General features: G+C 44.8%; 1 protein-coding gene and 1 pseudogene across 5 annotated transcripts in view; one reads left to right on the top strand and one right to left on the bottom strand.

Annotated features, from left to right (window-relative positions):
• Positions 1 to 5234, bottom strand: part of LOC128343713 (E3 ubiquitin-protein ligase Topors-like) — a 28970-nt pseudogene extending 23736 nt beyond the window's left edge.
• Positions 5235 to 12363: 7129 nt separating this feature from the next.
• The window catches only part of LOC128346597 (E3 ubiquitin-protein ligase RNF220-like), a 128247-nt gene continuing 121002 nt past the window's right edge, over positions 12364 to 19608 (top strand). For 2 of the 5 annotated variants that reach the window (XM_053300051.1, XM_053300044.1), the window contains exons 1-2: positions 12364 to 12671; positions 13830 to 13880. The gene's annotated coding sequence lies outside the window, so the exon portion shown is untranslated. Of the gene's footprint in view, positions 12672 to 13061; positions 13309 to 13790; positions 13881 to 14414; positions 14519 to 19608 lie in introns of those variants that run through there. The other 3 variants (XM_053300047.1, XM_053300049.1, XM_053300048.1) reach the window with 3 other exon arrangements.

The raw sequence follows: 19608 nt of genomic DNA, 5'->3' as shown, positions 1-19608 counted from the left end.
CTTGCAGCTACTCCAAGTTATGGCTCCACCTCCATACAGGAACAGGTGTCCACTTGTGGACTTGCGGTCCGTTCTGTCCTCGCCCCAGTCTGCATCCACATATCCCACAAGTTTGGGATTGCTGTTTGCTGGGATCTCCAATACATAATGTGCAGTACCTTTCAGGTACCTTCCCAGTCTTTTGACCGCTATCCAGTCCTTGTTCGTTGGCACACTCACTTTTCTGCTCAGGATTCCCACTGCTGAGGCAATGTCTGGCCTTGTCACTGTGGCTATGTACAAGAGTTTTCCAATTGCCTTTCTGTACTGGTTGTTGGCTGGTAAAGGCTGTCTGTCTTCATCTTGCTTCCAGAAATCAGCATCCATTGGCGTGCTGACTTCATTGGCATCTGTCAGTCCCAGGCATTCTATAAGAACTTTTATCTTCTGTTTGGTTGAGAAGGAATGGTTGAGAAGGAATGTTCTGTTTGGTTGAGAAGGAATGGTTGAGAAGGAATGTTCCGTTCTCTCCTTTCTATTTGGATGCCAAGGTAATATGAGATGCTTCCGAGTTCCTTCACCTCTATTTCCTTGTTCAGGTGTTGTACAATTTCATGACTGTCTTGCATTTCCTCATGTGCAAGAATCAAATCATCAACGTAAGTCAGAATGTAAGTCCATCTATTGTCTCTGAGTCTAGAACATTGGGCAGGGGTCAGCTTTTCCTTGCGTGAACCCCTCCTTAAGTAATAATTGATTCAGTTTCTCATTCCATGCTCTGGCTGCCTGCTTTAAGCCATAGATGCTCTTTTGCAGTTTGCACACTAGCCCCTTCTTTCCAGGTTCCTCAGAGCCTGGTGGTTGTTGCATGTAGATGTCTTCCTCGATTTCCCCATGTAGGAAGGCAGTCTTTATATCAAAGTGTTCAACTTTCATCCCTTTGGCTGCTGCCACACTGAGCAATGTTCTAATTGATGTGTGTTTCACAACTGGTGCAAAAGTCTCATCATAGTCCTGACCATAGACTTGGGAGTATCCTTTGTCTACTAGTCTGGCTTTGTAGCGCTGTACATCCCCTTCTGCATCCTGCTTGACTTTGAAGACCCATTTGCATTCCACAGTCTTTCTTCCAGCAGGTAGTTCCACAAGTCTCCAAGTCTCATTTTTGTGCAAGGAGTCAATTTCTTCCATTGCTGCTTTTCTCCACTTCTCAGCTTCATCAGCTGGCAACCTTTCTATATCTTGCCACATAGTGGGTTCTTGCATCTCTCCTCCTTTAGCCATGAGTGAGAGTCAGTCAGTCATGTTTATTTACGGTCATAGACCAAAAGGCATGAGTGAGAGTCTGTTAGGAGGAACCCCTTTGTTATGCCTCTGTGAGTGCCTCAGTTCTGGTTCTGGTTGTGCAGCCCCTTCTAAATCTGGCACTGATTCCTCAGGATCGCTGCTTGACTCCAGATCCATTTGAGTCCAATCATATGGCTCTTTATTCATCTGGATTTCTGGGGAAATCTTTGATGCTTCACCTTTATTTGGTCTTTGTCTTTCATTGAAATACACTGCATTGCAGACTTTGACCTTTCCACTTTTTTGATCAAGGATTCTGTATCCTCTAGATTCATAGCCAACAAAAATTCCCAGTTCACATCTGCAATTGAGTTTGGTCCTCTTTGCTTTGGGAATATATGCATAGGCCATTGAACCAAACACTTTGGTGTGTCTTAGGGAAGGTTTTCTGTCATGCCAAAGTTCAAATGGCGTCTTATTTGTTGCCTTGGTTGGCAATCTGTTTTGCAGGTAGTTAGCAGTCATCACTGCTTCACCCCAGAACCTGTCTGCTAGATTGGCATCATGCAGTAGACATTTGGTCATTCCCACCAGAGATCTGTTCTTTCTCTCAGCTACCCCGTTGAGCTGTCCAGTAAATGGAGGGGTAGTCTGTTGAGAGATACCATTTGATTTCATAAATTATTTCATCTGGTTTGACATATATTCCCCTCCATTGTCTGACCTCAAACACTGGGGCTTCCTTCCAAATTTGTTGTTCACCAGTGCAATATATTCTTTAAATTTCTCAAACACCTGGCTTTTCTCTCTTAGAACATACACATAGCAAAATCGGGAGTAATCATCAATGAAAGTCAGGACATACCTATTTCCACCTGAACTGACCGGTAACGGCCCACAAACATCTGAGTGCACCAGTTCCAAAATGCGCCTGGACTGTACACTTCCCCTTGCTGGAAAGGTTGGCTTGACTCCCTTGTTAAGAATGCAACACTGACATCTGCTGGCCATTTCTGGACATGCCCTTATATTAAATCCCTCGGTTAGTTTCCTCATTTGGGAGTCAGTATTAAAGTCTAGGCTTCGGTGGCCCAATTTTCTGTGCCATAAGAAATCACAATTTTTGTGTTGGTAGCTACTTGCCATGTTTGCTTGTGCAGTAGCACAGTCCACTTCAAAAAGTCCATCATCCCGTATGTGGGCAGTCATGATTAACTCATCACCTTTAGAGATGTAGCATGCTTCATTTTCAAAAATTGCTTTGCACCCCTTCTTGAGTCCATGCCCAATTGAAATCAAGTTGACTTGCATCTCTGGCACGAAAAGTGCATCATTTATCTTAACCTCATAAGCTTCAGTAGCAGAGCCACAAAGTATCTTTGCTGTCCCCTTGCCTGCCACACTTATCTTCCTTGAATCTGCTAATGTGACATCCGATTTGTAGGATGTGTCGAGTTCAATGAACAGATTGCGATCACAGATTATATTCTGGGATGCACCTGAGTCCAGGATGAAAGTGTGACCCTGTGTTTGCTCTCCTAAGGTAATGCTGTAGCTCTTGGCATTACTACTGGCCCTTTCAGATAAGCCACCTTGTCTGTGCTTCTCCTCCCTTCTTTGTTTGTCGCCATGACTCATCCCTGTGTTTACTTCATTGCCATGGTGACCAGGTCTGTGCCTTCTGAGTTTCCCGCTCTTTGGATATGCTGATGAGTCACTGAGGCTACTTTGCTTGCAAATGCTGGAATTACTTTGCCTGCTGAAATGTGCCAGAGTGCCATTGCTTTCAAATTTCTCCTGCTGCAACTTTATATTAAAATTTCTCAGAGTGGACACGGCATAATCAACCTTCAGTTCACAGTGAGACAGTTCAAGAGCAACAATTAGGGGTTCAAAACTTTTAGGCAGGGATTGTAGGATTGCCCCAATTAGAATAGTTTCATTCAATTCACATTGGTTACTCTTCAAAAGCCTGTTAATTTCTAAGATATTTGCTATGTGGGCTTCAAAGTCTCCCCCTTCCTGCAGTTTGCTTTCACATAGCCTTTTATATAGGAGAAGAGCTGCGTTTGCAGAGACTTGGCCGCATTGCTTTTTCAGTCTATCCCACGCTTCTGAGGCTAAATCAGTAACCCGCACATAGATCAATAAATCATCGCTTATACTCAAAATTAAAAGGCCATATGCGTGTTGGTTTTTCTTGTCCCACGAGGCTTGAACAGTTTCATCTTGGGCTGGCCGTCTCTCCGTGAGCACTTCAAAGATTCCTTTTGTCATGAAGATCGCTTTCATCTTGAGGGCCCAGGTTTCGTAGTTATTGCCATCCAGTTTGGGAAAAGAAGGAGCCATTCCTGAGTAGGCTGCAGTCACAGGATCCATACTGCAGTTTCTAACTAACTCAGCTGCACTTTCAAAAATGAAAAATGAAAAATGAAATAAACTCTGCTTGTGCCTAGAAGCCTGTTGCTCCTGCTGGGCCCATAACGCTGTTAGAGGTTGTTGATTTTTACCCACAATAGGTAAAACAGCAGAGCACTAAGGAACGAGCACACACTCCAGTTACAGAGTAGGTAGCAGAGGATGGTTTGGATATTGCAGCTATTTAGAGAAAACACATGGAGATCCTTGTGTGACTAAACACTAAACATTTATTGGTTAAATACACTTAGACAGGAAAGACCTATATCTAATCTAAAGGACTACATAGTGGATAGGTAAGGAGAGAGAGATATGTTTCCATCCGCTCTCTAGGAGGAAAGGAAGGATTGTGACTCAGTACAGGAAGTGCTGCAGAGTCAGTTCAGGGGTCATAGAGTAGGGACAGATAGGGAGACCCTTACTCACTGTCTCTACTCCCAATGCCCCTAGTGGTCATTAGGACAGTTGGTGCAAAAGGTCGATGCACTGGAAGTTCATCTCCAACATCTCTTCCTTTCTCGTCTTTCCCGGCTATGATGCTTTCTCTTTCTTTTAAGGCCATGCCGCTCTCTACTGTCAGAAACTTGCACATCAGATTTCCTTTTTTTAGATAATCTGTGGCCATAAGCATCAAACCTGTGATACCGGATGGGCTGTACTTCCTTCACTTCTCCACATTTGCCCCCATCAGCTGATGCCTTAGACTCAGAATCTGAAGACAGCTCCACAAGTTCTGGTGTCCTCTCCACTCGTGGTTTCACATAGCCAACAACAGCACAGTTGTTAAGGGAATCGTCGCCACTGGCACCATTGGTCTCTGCACTTGCTGGTAACTGCCTTTGAGGCTCAGTGGTGTGTCCAGAGGGCCCTTCATCACAGTTCTCTGAAGTGTCCATGGCAGCACGAGCCTGCTCTGAGCTGGAGTAGGAAGGGCCTGGTGTTTCATCATCCCAAGGAGCCTGGCCAGTACCAACTGTGAAGGGATTACAGTCTGATGAGGGAATCAGATTACAATCAGATGAGGGAATCTGCCTCATCTGGAGAGATCGTAATAATGGAGGATTTCGAACGACTTCCTTCTTCATACGAAGGAGCAGGACAATCATAGTTTGCGTGCTGATCATATGACTCTATATTAAAAGGGCACCTGGCAAAGCTGATACTCGTGCACGAAGTGTTCTGTGCAATGCAGCAAGTAAGGTTTTAACATTTTAGCAAGTGCTTGACTCTCCATATCATATCTAACTACATGTCTCATGATAATACGTTGCACAAACCTGACTAGAGAGCTGAGAGTGCCCAACAAGACAGTAAGTTCACGCGTTAGCCATGGGACCAGCCTCTGAAGAGAGGCAGGATTCCTGCAAAAAAAAAAATTCAGCGGAGGTGTCTCTATAACGTCCTCCATCTCCAATGCTTCTAACATGAATACCAGAGTGATACAGAGCTCTTCGGAAACTAATGATCTCCTGTTCTTGAATATGTGGCATAGGTCGGCCTTCCAAGCTAGCCTCTCGCCTTGACGCAAGGCGTCTGATCATCCAGTGCATTTCGACATCTCTACAGAGCTCGACTTTGAATCAGTAATGTGTCTTTACTGTGTCCCAACTAGGCATTGGAAATCCTTATGAAAAGTGGTTCACAACATTTTCCAACACTCTAAATAGATTATGAATTCTGGTTTGGATATTACCATATGTATTTGGGTTTTATCTTAACCCTGTTAGAGATCAATAGTGCAAGACAGACAGAAAAAACCCTCACATACAATGCATTGCCGTAATCCAAGCGGGAGATTACCAGAACATGAGTAACTTTGGCCAAGCTATTTCTGTCCAGGTAAGGTCGTAGTTGGTGTATCAATGGAGATGTGATGCTTAGCAGAATTTGTCTCCCAAAAAGTACGGGAATAATTGCCCTCCTCCATGAATAACTCCAGACAAAAGAGTTTTTTTGCAGGAGTTTTTGTGGGCTTGTGGAAGGAATTGCTTGCAGAGTCATAGCTGGGTATCTGTAGCTAGCAGTTCTTGCACTAGCTCATCCCACTATTTTCTGACTTCACCAGGGCATTTTCTGGACTACAAGATTTGCTCTGGTTAAAGGGTTGCAAAGTACGATGGTGTAGTGCAATGGTTTCGATGGAGTTGTGCAATGGTTTCAAACCGAGAGTTTTTTGTAGGCTGGTGGCCATTCATATTTCCAGGCAATGTGTTTTCCAGGCAGGAGGTGTCCATATTCTCCTCGAAACGCATTTATCTGCCCCCTCTTCCTGCTCCATGTGGACCAATGGAGTTGTGGTGTGTGTGACATGACGGCCTTTCTTAATAAATAAATAAATAAATAATCCTTAAAACGCACTTTTGCAAAAACCAGCTTCCCCCTGCCAGCAGGGGGAAGCACCATTCCAAAACAAAACAAAACAAAACAATCTAAGTGAGCCTTGCATCATTGCAGCATGGCACAAGCGATTCTGGGGGTGGGGGGTTAAAAAATTGCATTGGCGGAGAGGGCCATAATAATAGGAGGGAGCAGCGATATTTGCATTTTTTACTGCCATTTGCATGGCCAGGGTGGGTGGATGGGTGGGTGTGAACCACCTGGTGTCACTGGTTTGTCGTATGCTCCCCGCCACCTTCCATTCCTTCCTCCCCGCCTGAGGCTGTGCAAAAGCTGGGCCACAAGGAGTGCATTTGTGTGGGCTCAGATGTGCTGGGAGGCTTAGCCATTTGGCACCCCCTCCTTCCCTCCACCCTCCTGTTCAATGGTGTCATGCGCATGCTGTGGGGGGGAAAATATTTTTTGAGCCTGTGGGTGCCCGTCCCTGTCTCACCACCACCACTAAGTTGAAGCAGCCGCTGCCACCACAATCCCCTCAGCCCGCCTCTCTCGCCTTGGGCTCTCCACCACCCATCATGCCAATGCTGCCTCCTCCAGCCATAGCAGCTGCCACTGCGACCATTGTCACCACCTCCCTCAAGACCAACTCGCCCAGCCCCAATGGTAGCCTCAGCCCTCAGCCCCAGGGCCATGGGAGCAGCCTGAGCTGCAGCAGTGGTGGGGAAGGCCCCCCGGAGGAAGCAGCTGGTCTCCCTCAGCTGCTTCAGACCCTGGGCAACTAAATAATGATTCAATTCACTGGGCTTCCTTGCAGTAATTGGGGGGGGGGGAGGGAGGGAGCATAAACAAATGTTGAAAAGTGGTATATAAATTGTTGTTATTAAACAAATGGGATTGCACAGAAGTAAATGATTCAGTTCAATGGGCTTCCTCTTAAGTTAGTGACCAAGTCGTCACATTGTGATTTGAACAATCCACACAGCACTTCATTGCAAGCACAAATGACGGGGCAAGCCTCCTACAACCGAAAAAAATACAGCTACTTTCCTGCAATGGACATACAATGTTATAGCATTAAATTGCAGTGATAAAATCCAAAACAAGGCATGGGAAATATAAATGGCATCCTGCTGACAGCGCAGCGACTGTGATGTCAAAACACAGGCAATACAAAGGGACGCTCAGCAGACACTTTGCGAAACTGTTGCAGCACTTAAACTGGAAAATGCCCAGGAAGTTTTTCACACAGGGCTTTTAAAGCCCTCATCTCCTCCGGAATGGAGGAGAATGTTCACATATCAGCCAGATTTACCCTGAAGTCTGTATGAGTTATCAGGGAACAGTTCACACACGATTTGGGTTTTTTACAGTGCGTGTGTAGTCCGATTTATATCCAGGGTAAAAAAATCCACTATTTTTGTCAGATTTTTTGGACAACTTTGATTTCACAGTAAAGCCTCCAAAATTGCGGTACGGTAAACAGTAAACCGGTGGTAAAGCCTGCTGTGTGTAAAAGCCCCAGGGGGGTACACTTTCATTTTTGTGCACTTCACTTTTACTGAACATCTGCAGCATTCCCCCGCACTTCTGCTGAGACTCCAGTGGAGACTGGAATGGAAGAAACCATGTTTGAATGTGGTTTTCACTGTCTCTGTGTTCTCTTAATAAAACACTTGCTGAAAATTCCACTTAATAAGTTATTATTATTACAAATATGTGTATAATGCTTTTGAACCAAAAAGTTCTGAAAATGCTTTACATAGAAAAATAAATAGGATGGTTCCCTGTCCCCAAAGGGCTCACAATCTAAAAAGAAACATAAGGTAGACACCAGCAACAACCACTGGAGGGTTGTTTGTGCTAGAGTTGGATAGGGATATAGTTGATCTTGCCCTGTTAAATATAAGAGAATCACCATTTTAAATGGCACCTTTTCACTCAATATCACCTTCTGAGACTGCACTGAATAATTCCCCCCCTTTCGATCCTGATTGTCTGGAATGAGTTGGCTGCAATCGTATGCACCCTTCTTTGCAGGGGCGTAGTAAGGTTGGAGATTTTAAAATGCCCGCCCGCTCAAAGTCCAGGGCCTCCACACACCCCAGGCCCCCAAGGATTTAAGTCTGATATTTCAAAATCAGTATGCTGCCTGGAAATACATTTCACTGAATATATATATATATATATATATATATATATATATATATATATATATACACACACACACACTTTTCACAATATATAGTGATATACATTGAATACTATATATTTGTACTATTTTTAATGCCTAGAACACAGTAGAAACACTAATGATTAAAATGGGCCCCTTGCTGCAGATTAGCAAAGGAGACTTTCAACCATGCAGTGTGAGACTATGTATGTTTTCTCAGAATTTTGAATAAATTCAGTAAAGGGGAGTCATGTGACATGTCTTGGGGGGGGGCCTGGAGGCAGTGGGCCCCTAGACAACTGTCTCTCCTTGCCCAATTATAGTTACGCCCCTGCTTCTTTGAATGTAAATCCATTGAACTTAATGGAACTAACTTCTGAGTAAACATGCATCTATTCTGCTGTTGTGATCAAAATTTCCTCCTTTTAATTTTTCGATGTTATATTGCTGCTCTTGTGCCTTTGTGATTGCTGTTGGCAGTGGGGACAGGGGGAGAATATGTGATATAACCAATACTGCTTGTATATGAGGACTATAATGACTACAGACTACAATGGAAAGTTCTAAAATGCTTATTGCTTGCTTGTTTCATGTCTGAATGGGTTGGAAATTGAAAGCATAGTAGCCCCTTGTGAGGCCATCTCAGACACATAGCTGTGAGGGGTTTTGTGCACACACACTTTGAGGTTCTTAGGCTGGATTTCTGGCCATTTAAATCTCTGCAATCTTTTAAGATTTCAGAGGCTGGACAGGGAACCAATGATTCTAGTACCCCTTTGATGTTCTCCTGGGTAGAAAGAGTTCTGCTGATGGCAACATTGATTAAGAACAGCAGCTGCCACAGCCCTTTGAAAGTAATTTGGAGAGACGGAGGAGGCTAAAGCTCCCTAAAGACAAGACTGCACAACTGTGACCCTCCAGCTCCCATTATTCTCAGCCACAGTGGCCAATGATCAAGGATGGTAGGAGTTGTTGTCCAACAATAGCTGCAGGACTGAAGTTGTGCAGCCCTGCCTAAAGGCTAAAGAAGAGCATAATTTAAATGGTTAAATTGTTTAATTTAAAAAATGATTTTAATTTCAATGGATGGATTATTTATTTAGTTTTCATCTATTTTTATTTATGTGTACTGCCTAGAGCCACCTGGGTCAAACAGTATAAAAATTTAATAGAAATAAATTAATTAATTAAATTAAATTGCAAAAATAAAAAATAAAATGAAAATAAAAAAAATAAAGAGTCTGAAAGATCACAATACAAATAAACCAGGTTGGTTTTAAAAAAAATAATAAGGGATACTACACAAGGCAAGAACCGGGAGAAATGTATGCTCAGTTGCATAAGCAACTGGTGTGTGCAGGGGTGTCTAATCTATTTGGATCCAACCCTCCCATGCATCACTACCTATGCAGGTAACAAACCACTCCTGTAAAGGTTGCATTATGGTCCATCTACACCTTTTCCTCCTTAGGCAAGGCTTTCCTCTTCTATGTTTAAGTTAGAATAAACATAGTAATGAAAAGGTATTTCAAGAATTGGCAGGCAAGGAAGATCTGTAATCTGCAAAACATCATCTACAAAACATCATCATCACCAGCAAAATTGCCCATAAGAATCAGAGGTCATGTTGGAATAAACCACTGGCTGACTTATTACTCAGGAGTTACTTATTACTCAGGAGTTACTCTAAAGAACCACTAAACAGCCATAGGACGTCCTCTAATAAATTTAGTCAAGATAGCCGTCACTAAGGTTGTTCACATGACTGAAATCCCTGGTGGCTAGCGAGGGCTGGGGGGAAAGCAGGAGTATACCTCCCCCCTGCCCCCTCCTCTTCAGGATGGTGGCACACACACGATCGCCACTGTAGTGATCAGTGCAGCATTCTGAAGGCCGGGGAAACACCGTCCGGCCTCAGAAATCCCCCAATGCACCCTGTGAGGAGTATGGTGCATTGGGAGATTCCCCCTCAAGCTGGGCTCTCTAGGTGCCTGGCTGTGTGTGTCAGGCAGGCAGGCACCTGAGCAGACACTCAACCGCGATCCCTGGTAGAAGGGCACACTCACGCTCTTCTGCCCGGGTGATGGCCCCGGGAAATTCCTGAGCTGTCCAGCAGGGCAGCATCAGAATAGGCCATGATCCCAGTGCTTCACATGGGCACCCCTACCCTGGTAGGGCTGCTTGTGTGAACAGCCTCCCTATCTAGAAATAGCCCATTATTACTACTAATTCTTGATTTCCTGAAACATCTGTAATTTGGTTCTGGAAATCATCATCCACACTCTCTCCTCATTTGCAGCAGCAGAACAACAACAGCAGTTTCTCTTGAACCTGACTGTGCTTCCTCAGGTGCTTGATGTGTTATCCTAATCAGTTAGCATACATGAGTACACTGACTCAACGGCACAACTTTACTTTAATTAAAGAGAGAGAATATGAATGAATGAATTAATGAGAGTAAATTAAAATACCTGAATCAATGGAGTGGGGGCGTAGCCTGGAAAGAGAGGGCCTGTGTTCGCCCCTCTCCCTGGTGGCCCTTTGGAGTGAGGGAGATAATGAAGAAAAGAGGTAGGGGTGGAGCTGGGGGGCCCTCAGGAGCTCGGAGGCCCAGGTTCTTTGAACTCATCTGCTCAATTATAGCTACAATGGAGGTTAAGTGCCTTCTGCTGTCTGTCTGTAGAACATTGTTTTCTAACGCCTGTGCCTATTTGAGCAAGCAATAAGTGTGCTTCCTCTTCCTAATATAAAATTAGAAGGTTAGAAATTTCCACATTGATTACTTTAAGACAAGAAACTTAGAGTCATATGATGTTTTCTCCACATCTAAAAACCATGGGGGAGTCTTTCATGGGTTCCATTCCAGGCTTAAGTTGAGGATGGAGAGGGGCACAAGATTTACATCCAAGGCCTGCTCTTGAATATTGTCCATTTCCCACTTCATTGAGCAGTTCCAGAGGTGCAGTGCTCCTTGGGCCCTTTGGAGGAGGAATCACTGGAGGCTAATGGTGTATTTGTAATATCTGGAGGGCTTTTAGATAGATAGATAGATAGATAGATAGACGTTGAACATGAGATGGAGTTGAAATTGTAGAACAGCAGCAGGTTACATCAGATCCCCAGAGAGATCGACACCCTGAGGTGCTTCAGCTCCCTACCCGCTTCTCCAAATTCAGTCTGTGTCTTTCTCTTTCTCACCCAGAAACCACCTGGATCTGCCATTCCTTTCCACTTACTACTTGGACACCCCCAGCAGGGGCAGGAGGGAAGATGAGTAACCTTACACTCTCATATCAGCCTCCCCCATCAGGAGGAAGCAAGTCCTGGCCATCTTACAAAACTTCTGATGGCTTCTACTTTAAGACCATTAACGGCATGTTGAGGAACATTATCTGGCCTTCTGGCCTAGTAGTAAGTGATCTACCAAAGACAATGGCTGGCGAGCTGGCATTAATAATTATAATCTCAAATTTACTGCATTATAAATAAAGTACATTATATCCAGGTGTTTTTTTTAAGTGCATTTGAACAGTTACTTATGTAATCATAATAGTTCCCCTGAAGAATAATCAGATGTCATCTAAAATTTAGGGTGGGGTGGCTCTGCCACCCTCTTAAATAGCACCCTGGGAGATTAGGATATTTCAAACCTCCTCGGGTAGATTGTTGTTGTAAGACTAATTTCTGTACACTTGACTTTTTGTAATTCAACTGAAATTTATCCATAGTTTGTTGCCATGTCTGAATTTGAGAGTTAGAAATATTATCTGGGATTGTTTGGAGTGGGATGGTAATTGTGGGTAATATAATCATTTTGATTGGATGGATCCTTTGTAACCAAGATAGGTTCAAGGAATTCCAGTGGTTAAGCTCTGGCTTAATCTTTTGAAATAATGGTTTGTAGTAGAGGTCAAAAAGTGAGGTGTTTCTAGTTGGGATCCAAATTCCAAACAATTTCCACTTTGGTGGTGCCTATTTGAATTGGGATAAGCATTATAAGTGGATTTTGTCATCTTGCAATAGATTATATGTGGAAATAATCTATATATTTAATCCCCATAGACGTGCCTCAGCCTCTGTGGGGATGCGTCCCGGCAACCCAGCTGATTGGCTGGGCAGCGGAGCGGAGGGACGCACCTGATTGGCTGAGGTGTGTCTGTGGTGGAGGACAGAGGCGGCGGCGGGCCTTGCCGAGCCATGGAGGCCACGGCAGCGGCGGGCCTGGCCTGGCCGGGGAGGCCGGCGGTGGCGGGGGCCCTGGCCCGGCCGGGGAGGCCAGCGGCGGTGGGCCCAGCCCGAACACCGAGTCTGGCAGCGGCGGGCCCGGCCCGAGACTGGGCTGGGGGGGAGAGAGGTAGCCGGCCCCCCAAAACGCGCAGATGCTCTGTGCGGGGGTCAGCTTTTAGACCTCTTAATGTTGTTAACTGTAAAGCCAGATCAGATGCCATTCTATATTCTTCGAATATTGTGTTCAAAGCAGGTATTGACTGTATAGAGATGGGATGGAATCTTCTAGCTAGGGGAGAGAGGGCCTGTGTTTATCCCTCTCTCTGGCAGCTCCCCAGAGTGAGGGAGATAATGAAGAAAATAGGGAGGGATGGAGCTGGGGGCCCATGTTCTTTGAACGCTTTCGCTCAATTATAGCTATGCCCCTGTTTCAGTCACTTTAAAAAAAAAAAAGGCTGTCGCGCAAAAATACAGAGGCCCAAACAGAGGCCGAAATAAGCTCTAAAACAGGCCGCAGCAGTGATGATTGGGGCTGGCAAGGGGGAGGGGAAACCTTCGCTGATACACACACCCACGGCCCATAGAAAGCCCCCCCAAAGGGGTGAAAGATTAAAAGATTTTTTAAAAAAACCAAAAAAAAAAACCTCCGCGGACTGCCCCCCTCAGACTGAACCAAACCGGGCGGGTGGGGGAGCATTTCTAAGATGTGCCGGACTGAACTAGCCTTGTTCGGTTCAAGGCCAGTCCAGCCTTGAACCAAACCGGGCCAGCCGGTTCCATTCACATCCCTACTCCCTTCCCGAAAAGAAAAGAAAAAATCGAATGTGCACCATTGCAGTCTTGCAGATCTCCACTCAAGAACTCAGTTAATTTCCACTGGTTGTTACAATGTGAATCATCATACTTTTTATAAAGCATTTACAAAATCTAGTCAAAAAAGGAGGAGGACATGGGCCGGAGTCAGACAATTATTTTCAAGAGAGTTAGCAGTGACTTTCAGCTGACTGTTGCTTCCAGCTGAACAGCTTGTGTGTTTTTTTAAAAAACAATATAAACTCCACTTTCCCAGAGGTAGAAGTTCACACTACAAGCAGCAACCTCTTCTTCAATTTGCTTCAAAAAAACCCCAAACAAAACTATCATCTGCTTCAAGTTATGGAACGATCCAAGGCCTGGGAAAAAGAGATGAGCTAAACCAAGGGAGAGAAGGCCAGAGAGGCACAGCAGAAAGGGGAGGGGGTGTGGAAGCTACAAAGAACAGAGGACAGCTGCAACAAAGCAGTGAGGGGACAAAGAACTAGGGGAAAGAGTTCAGGGTGTGTGTGTGTGGGGGGGGGCAGACAGAATGGTGCTTTCTTGCTTTGTGTCCTGAATTCTTGAGTGTGCTAAGATTCTGTTAATCTGTTTGCAGGTTGCAGGGCATTGTAGGACCTGATATGAATGCCTACTTTGCAATTCCTGGGTGAGTCTATGTGCATTTTAACTGCTGCTTCATTTCGTTCTCTGAGTGCATTTCTGTATATGCTGCTCTGTATGCGTCTCTTGTGAGAGTTTGTGCACAATGATGGTTCGGTGACTGCCTCTGAGACTGTTCTGCCTCCTCTATGTACGATGTGTCTCCTGTCTCACAGAATGTATACACAGCTGTACGACAAAGTTTGCGTGAGGCTGTCTCTTGCTTGGAAGAGCCTGAATGGGGCTTAAACAAGTACTGTATGGTTGTATCTCTGTCAGAGATGTAGCAAGGTTGGAGTGGGCCCTGGGACAAAAAAAAATGGAGATGCCTCCTCTGCCACCCCTCCCCACCGCATTCTTCAGAGATGTGCAAGGGGAAAATCAAAAAGCAAGCTGCCACCTAGCCTGCAGGGGCCCAGGGACATTTGTTCCCTCCTCCGGTTGTAGTGATGCCCCTGACCTCCCTGCAGCAGCTTGCATAAAAATCCTGAGGACAAAAAGTGGAAAGTGGAATGCGTTCCTTTTTGTTTTGATCCCCAAGGAGCAAGCCTCTTGTAAGGGAACCCGGAGTTGAATGTTCTTCTCATTTCCAGTTTGTATTGACTCTTGGGCTGTGCAGTTGGGCCGCTTTCAGCCTCTGCTCTGGTGAGTGACCTGTTCTGTAATGGTGCTGAGGGTGGGGAGTGTTGTGGCTGGTTTGGGATGTTGTTGGCCAGGAGCTCATCAAAGACAAGGCTAGGGGATCTGAGTCTATGCCTCTTCTCGTCATCTGGGTTACATCAGAAAGAACTTTGCTGAGATCTGCCAGGTCAGTCTTGTCGCCTGTGGAATGTTTATGCAAGGAACTATTGGCTTGGAGGAACTCAAAACTCATCTTTAAGCTTTGCTAACTGAGCAAAGAGGCACCTTTTTAAAATGGTGCCTCTTTGGTGATTCTCTTTATTTAACAGGGGAAGAACAACTGGCCCTATACATCCCCAGCACAGCATCCCTCCAGCAGCTTTTGCTAGTGTCTATCTTATGTTTCTTTTTTAGATTGTGAGCCCTTTGGGGACAGGGAGCTATCTTATTTATTTGTTTATAGCTATGTAAACTGCTTTGGGAACTTTTGTTGAAAAGCACTATATAAATATTAAGGATGTGCACGAAGATCTTCGGTGCCGGCAGGAGTAGTACTTTAATGGGGGGAGGGTGTACTCACCCCTCCCACTGCATTTCCCCCATAGGCGCGCTGTTATTTTTAAGCCCTTCAGGGCAGAAGTGTTCCTGCCACCCCATTTCCCCCATCGGCCGGACGTGGCTGGAAGTAGTGAGCGCGCGTGCACCTGATGCGTGCGCGCCCGTCTGCCGTGCATGCGTGAGCACGATGGGTGCATGTGTGCTCGCTACTTTCAGCCACTTCCAGCCGATGGGGGAAATGGGGCGGCAGGGAGGAATGCTGCTGCCCTGAGGGGCTTAAAGATAACAGAGCGCCAGCAGGGGAAATGCAGCGGGAGGAGTGAGTACACCCTCCCCCGCCCTTAAAGTACTACCCCTGCCGGTGCCGAAATGCCGAATCCCCCCCCCCCCGTGCGCCAAAACATTTCGGAGGCCTTTATAATGGCCTCGTTTCGGGCACATGCCTAATAAATATTTGCCATATTCGTATTCTTCTGCTCTCCATTACTTTAGAGGAGATGTTCCGATTTTCCAGTTATCCACCACCTGAGGCGACCACTTTGCCTTGCTTCATGGAAGGGCTACCTCTGGCAAAAAATATTAAAACAACCTTTTAATGTTTGGCAAAACATGTTTGACAAAAAAGGCCAGATGTTTGGCAAAAAGAAATGTTTGGCCAGATGTTTGGCAAAAAGAAGGCCAGATCATCAGTCTCCCACTGTGGGGTACGGTCTCCCACTGTGCGGTCTCCCACTGTGCGGTCTCCCACAGTCTCCCACTGTGGGGTGCGGCACTGTAGCCACCATAAGAGTTCCCTTTGGGGCCCCATAAACTGGGGGTGGGGGTGGGGGTGGGTGGGCCCAGAAGCAGCGGGGAGTGGGGAGCACAAATGTGTTAAGCTGGAGTTTATTTATTAAAAAAGTCAACAGTCTAACCCATCAACAATATTATAACTGAAAGGTTATAGAGCAGCACTAGGACTGTTAATTAAAAACTGGCGCACTCTTTGAGCTGCTGCACAAAACCCCGCCACTTTCCGAGTAATGGCAGGTATGCTGTCCTCAAGCAGGAAAGCCACTTGTTGACTAGGTGAATTTCCTGGGAAACGAGCCAACAGTGGAGATATTAGTTCTAAACGTAAATCCCTATAAAAGGAGCAATAAAGCAAAACATGTTCGATTGTTTCAACTTCCCCATCACCACAGGGGCATAGACACTCCGCACAAGGAATCCTACTGTAGCGACCTTCAAGGACAGCAGAGGGAAGGCATCTACATCTGGCCTGTGTAAAAGCCAACCTATATCTGGGGATGTCTAACTGTTGCAGATAAGATAAAGGAGCAACAAGGTACCTTGTGGTATCGTTACAGCGAAACCCGGAGACTTAGATAAATCTTCCTGCCGCTCCGTGTCTAATATTTTCTGTTTCACCAAGGCACGGGCTTGTGATACTTCCATTTTGAGCAGGGTAAGCGGAAGCAACCCCCGTGTTGCCAGTTTAGTAAATATTCTGCGTTCCCAGGAGGCATGAAATGAATCTTGTAATGTGAGAAATACTAAACTACCATGGGAGTGATGGATTTTAATCCAGTAAAAAATCGTAAGTATCCAATATCTAGCCTCCACCTTGACTAGACCCGTCTCCAGTCTCAATCTGGCATTAGAGACACAATGGGGGGGTCGAAAGTACAGCTCTAAGAAATTTAGATTGAATTCTTTCCACCTGCTGAAAACTAGATAAAGGACTAGCTGTGCACCATATGTAAGCTGAGCAAGAGATTTGGCAAGAAAAAGTTTGATAGCAGAGGGTATAAACCCCCCCCCCTTAGATTGGAGAAGACTGCAAGTTGCAGCCTGCTGTAGCAGGTCAGGTCTTCCATCAGCTAACTAGGGTGGGGAGAGCCATGCATTTTTTGGCACTGGAACAAACTTGGGGTGCGAGCAGCGGGGGGGGGGGGGGAGAAAAACCTTTGGGAGGACTGAGGCTGGATGAAAATTTGGAAAGGGCTGAGTCTGTCCTGGCTCATGCTTGACTTCTCATGTGCTTCAACTGTTGTCAAATGAAAATATGTATATTTGTGTGGAAGTTGGGGTAATGAGAAAAGTATATATGTAGGCTACTTCTCTGAGGACTAGTGGCTTCTCTCTCCACTGCTACTTCCCACCACTACTTCCCACCACTACCCCTGTTAAAGATAAGATATGGTGATGATTTCAATGACCTTTAAAAGTGGTTACACAAATTAGAGGTCTATCAATAGTTTTTAGCCATTATAGCTAAAAGAATCTCCATGTTCAGAAGTAGCCTATCTTGAAATACCAGTCACTAAGAATCAAATAACAAGGCAAGGGTATTGCTACTTTGCTTGGGGACTTTACAGAAACATCTGGCTACCCACTGTTGGAAACAAGAAGCCTGACTAGTTAGACACACCCACAACAGTCTGATCAAATACAGGCAGTTCTTAAGATCTCGTGTTCTAAAGAAATTTTGAAAAGCAAGACTTTTCCTAATGGACTCTGCAACTTGGAACTTACCTCATCAAAAAGTTATTTGTTTTCCTGGGGCTACTGGGGCTAGTTTTCAGTGACTATAGCTGTTCTCCTATGTTGATCACAAATAAAACATGTTCGCAAATATCATCAATAATCAGCACTGCTGATGCCTGCCTTTTGGCTGTTGTTGGACTACAATACCTATCATCCCCAGCTGTAATTTATCACAGCTGGGCGCTTTCCAGATTAGACTTTACAACAGGGTCACTGCGTATCTGCTAAGTGTGCTTTCATACTTCCTGTATTGTGAAACCGCAGTCCCTGTGCTGTCAGCAGGGTGCCATTCACATTTCGGATGCCTTGTTTCGGATTTTATCACTGTGATTTAGTGCTATAACGTTGTATGTCCATTGCAAAGATGTTGCTGTATTTTCCCATTGTAGGATTTTTTTTAAATTCTGGGGGTCGTTGTGAATACGATCCTGCCAAGCCGAAGCATTTGTAGCAGATAACCTGGAAAGTGCCTTGGGGATGATGGGAATTGTTGTCCAACACCAGCAGGCCACCCTTGCTTGAATTTCATATTTACTAGCAGAGCTTAAGCAGGGATGTGCACGGAACCCTGCTAACTTGGCAAAGAGGCACCTTGTAACATGGTGATTTTCTTTATTTAGCAGGAGGAGAGTAACTGGCCCTATCCACCCCAGTACAGTACCTCCAGTGACTGTTGCTGGTGTCTATCTCATGTTTCTTTTTAGATTGTGAGCCCTTTGGGGGCAGGGATCCATCTTATTTATTTGCTATTTCTCTGTGTAAACCGCCCTAAGCTATTTTTGAAAGGGCGGTATAGAAATCGAATAAATAATAATAATAATAACTGGCGGGGGCCGGTTCAAAGGCCGGGGGGATAACTTTAAGGGCGGGGAGGGTGAATGTGCCGACGTTCGCACATGCGCAGGTTACTTCTGGTCACTTCCAGTCCAAGGAGAAGATGGGGCGGCAGGGAGGTACGTTGCAGCCCCACCAGACAGGTTTTACAGAGAGCACCAGTGGGGGAAAGGTAGGGGGTGGGGGGAGGTAAGTGCACCCTCCCCCACCCTTAAAGCTATCCTGCCCACCTTTGAACTGGCCGAACCGCTGGGTGTTCAAACCTGTTCAGAGGCCTGTAAAAGGGCCTCCGAACAAGTCTGTGCACATCTCTAAGCTTAAGCCCAAACAGCAAGTCCTGGAGCTAAAGTTGCCACTTTTAAACTTGCTAAATTGTGGAGTGGGTCAAGTTAGTGATTTTGGTGCTTTAAATACGAAAATGTAAAAAATTCACTAGTTCTAACTGCCCCATTATTATTTATTATTTATTCTATTTCTATACCGCTCTTCCAAAGAAACATAACACAGACAGCAGCAACAGTCACTGGAAGTACTGTGCTGGGGGTGGATAGAGCCAGTTAATCTCCTCTTGCTAAATAAAGGGAATCACCATGTTACAAGGTGCCTCTTTGCAAAGTTAGCAGGGGTATATAACTGCTCAGTACTTGCTGATTTCAGAGCAGATATGATGAAATATTTGTTTTATTTTCATAATACGTATGTAGTTTTAAAGTTGTTCTGAATCTATATTTCAAGTCAAGTCAAGCTTTATTAGGGTCAGAGACCAGCATAAAATTACACATTAAATGAAGGTAATACTAGAGAAAAATTACATGTTGATAGAGGTGATTGCAAATATGATGATAGCTAATGTGAAAAGGCTAGAATTTAAAATAATTACAATTTAAAAAGAAACAAGCCACACTACTAAGAAACTAAAACCGCTCAACATACTTTTCCATAATAAAATGCACAGAAAAGATAGAAGAGGAATTTAAATAGTAGTAGTAATATAGCTGAAAATGATTTCATATGTGGTAAAAAGCTAGAATTAAAATTAAGAATGGTTAAAACTACAATGGTTACCATAAATTGGACTATTACTAAAAATTGAAAAGTTACACTAAATTACACTAAATGGTAAAGTACACTAAAATACGCTAAATGGCGAAGTTATACTGCATTAGTCTAATAAAATATTATGCATTGCCATA

This window comes from Hemicordylus capensis, chromosome 2 (assembly GCF_027244095.1).
Source record: "Hemicordylus capensis ecotype Gifberg chromosome 2, rHemCap1.1.pri, whole genome shotgun sequence".
NCBI lineage: Eukaryota > Metazoa > Chordata > Lepidosauria > Squamata > Cordylidae > Hemicordylus > Hemicordylus capensis.
This window is presented reverse-complemented; position numbering and strand designations above follow the sequence as displayed.